This window comes from Stegodyphus dumicola, chromosome 7 (assembly GCF_044657685.1).
Source record: "Stegodyphus dumicola isolate Sdum_Otavi_A_Nest chromosome 7, ASM4465768v1".
NCBI lineage: Eukaryota > Metazoa > Arthropoda > Arachnida > Araneae > Eresidae > Stegodyphus > Stegodyphus dumicola.
The window spans coordinates 112,903,488-112,906,612 of record NC_140774.1 but is presented as its reverse complement, the minus strand read 5'-3'; the positions used below and the strand labels follow the sequence as shown (position 1 = coordinate 112,906,612).

General features: G+C 33.5%; 1 non-coding gene across 1 annotated transcript; it reads left to right on the top strand.

Moving 5' to 3' along the window:
- The first annotated feature begins 1,263 nt into the window (after positions 1–1,263).
- On the top strand, positions 1,264–1,336 carry TRNAA-UGC (transfer RNA alanine (anticodon UGC)). The gene has a single exon. It is a non-coding gene; the product is annotated as a tRNA-Ala (tRNA).
- The last annotated feature ends 1,789 nt before the right edge of the window (positions 1,337–3,125 follow it).

Sequence of the window (3,125 nt, the reverse complement as noted above, 5' to 3'; positions counted from 1 at the left end):
CAATAGCATTTAAGTAGATATCTATTAAAAAGAAATTTCAATTTTTTCCTTGCTGTAAAACATGCCCAGATGCTTCAAGATCGGTTGTTAGCTATAAACAAATGCAGACGATAATTTTGAAACACATAAAGCAAGAGTAATATGTGAGAAATATGCGATGCCAATCATTATTCCGAGGACAAGCAAACACAAGTCGATCGATCCATTGTGGATATTAGTGATCCTGAATCGTACTATCGTATTTATGTCTTTCTCCCATTTTTGAATGCCATGATTAGAGAAATTCAAACTAGGCTTTTAATTCATATACTCTGTCTTCCTTTTCCTGTTTAATATCCGGCTCAGGAGACATCAACTGTTGTCGTTGTTGCTTATGCTCACTTGTCTGACGTATAGTCAGCTCAAGCCCACGAAATACCTCGTGACAAAAATCTCTAGCTTTACGCCTATCGTTGGCAACAGCCTTGATCACCTTACAGGTGATAGGAATATCAACTATATATTGGTAACATTTTATGAGAATGACCATCTTGAAAATAGTACCTACGTCACCAATGAACAAGTAAATGCTGAATATTTATTATGGAAAAGACAAATGAGAGAATTTCCGTGAACAAAATCGTCGGTAATCGAAATATTAAACAGGTGTAAAAAAGAAATGTTTCTCATCATGCACGAGCTTTTTAGGATGATTGCAGTAATATTTGTGGCAATAACAATTGCAGGGAGGAGTTGTAATACCTCAAGAAGATTGAAGAGACATTTGGGGAGCACGATAAGAGGAAAAAGACTTACTGCTTTGGAACTTATGAATGAATTCATGCCGATATATTAATAAAACACCTTTTCACTCCACTAAAGTTTGGAGACATCACGACGATTTAAAAATTTTATGACCGCAGTCTCCCCGACCAACAACTTGGATTCGTCACTGGAAGAGCCCGTATCGATCTGAACGATTAAGATCCAGTCTGGATGTTTCTGACTTCAGTGAGCAAAACAACAACAGCTGGATCTAGATTTTCTATGGCTTTAGAAATATTTTGCATGGAAACAGTTGTTCCTCTAATGGCTTACACTACTCCAGACAGCTAACTTTCCAAAGTTATTTTCATTTAGTGCCAAATAACTGTTTTGTTGATGGGCTTTAACACCTAAATAACCGATAACCATTCGCTATATTTTCTAACGTGCTCGTGTTTTGTGACGTACTCTGCATTCTGGAGATTGCATTATAAGGTATTTCTCACACCTTCTTAGCATGCCTTCGTAGTGTAGTGGTCAGCACGCTCGACGTGCATTCGAGAGGTCCGTGGTTCGAGTCCCGGCGAAGGCATTGCTCATTTTTCATCACTCCTACTTTAAAAAAATACCTAATGTCTCTACAGTGGCGCGCGAAATAAAAATGGTGGTGGATGATGATTTTTTGCCACCAGAATTTGGCGACTGGCTCTCCTAAAACCCCACTCGCCCTTTAAAAGGGGAAGTATACAAGGTATTTCTCCCGCTTTCTTAGGATGCCTTCGTAGTGTAGTGGCGAGCACGCGTGACGTGTATTCGAGAGGTTCGTGGTTCGAGTCCAGTCGGGGGCATTGCTTACTTTTCATCACTCCTACCTTCAAAAAACAACCTACAACATAATGTGTCGAATTTATAGCTTTAGATATTGGGCCTTATTTTCAAAAGTCCAACTAGTTTATTGTTCAGTATGTAAATAAATAAATACATATATAAACAAAAGGATAACATGGGGCATAAATAAATTCATAATAAAAAATATATAGAAATATTTCCTGATCAACACTGATAATGTTACGCTTTTAATGAGATTGCAGGTTGCTGAAATAAAACACATGCGCTTCGATCAATAGCAAAATTATTTATATGCGATGAGTAATACAATATGTGCATTTTATTTTCTCGCATTCGTTCAACTACAAAATCTGCATGTTCTTAAAGATTAATAACAAAGTTACTGGATAACTTTGTATGCCAATTTCTGTTTGTTTTGTAAATTTCAATCTTTCAATCTAATGTTTGGACTCATGTATACTATATTATTCATTATATGCAAATAATTTTAATCAGTACTGTTTTCCTACTATGGAACTTATTTATTATTATTGTTAATTTCATAGCTAATCCTTTCTTTCAATCTAAAAATTATTCTTTGCATGAATTAACCGCTAATTACTTTTGAAAATCTCCAGGAATTCTTTTTTTAGATCTTTTTAAAACTGTCGTTCTTATTCGGGTGTGAAAAGTTCAATAATTATCTTCTAACTTTCTCTTTTTGCCTTTTCTAAATTTTAATTAATCAGATAACTTTATAATGGATACCCATGGAGGAGATTAAACTAAACAAAGAACGGATGTGCAAGAAATCAGTTAAACTACTTTAATGTTCGCAAGTCTGGCAAAGTTTTGAAGACATCCATCTAAACATGTTTTTCTGATAATGTATTTTTATTTCATTTTCCGCAAGGCATTACGAAAACATATTTTGAATATAATTGGATTTTAATTTGCATATTAAATCAGGTTGAGTTACAAAAACAGTATGATTAATTTAATTCAATAATAGCATGATGAACTTTACATAGACTGCCTGTATCTTCATTTTGAAGAATTTCAAAAACTAAGCTTAAAACAAATTCGTGTAAAGATTATAGTAATAAATGTGTTTAAACATTACCCTGTATATGTAGACTGTTTCAAACTGTTTGCATTACTCTCTTGAATAGTTTATTGCAATGGCTCTCAACCTTTGACTAGCGCGTACCATCTAAGCAAAAACTGAAAAACTCCAGTGCCATCACTACATTTTACGATGATTATTTTTCAATTTCTCAAATATAGAAAAAAATATATTTTGCCATTTCTACAACCTGTTGGCTATTTGTATTAAATATGCACACATGGAAAATATTCGATTAAAAATTGGTTACCAATTTACTTATCAAAATTTAAGTTATAATCCTTTAATTCTAAAATTTAATGCGAAATTTTGGCCTGTTTAAAAGATATAAATTTCGTTCTGGTCTTATTTCATTTTCCGTAAATTACGATTCACTTTAAATTTTGTTCTGTATTTATTTTTCAAATACAACACGGAAGAAAATCCT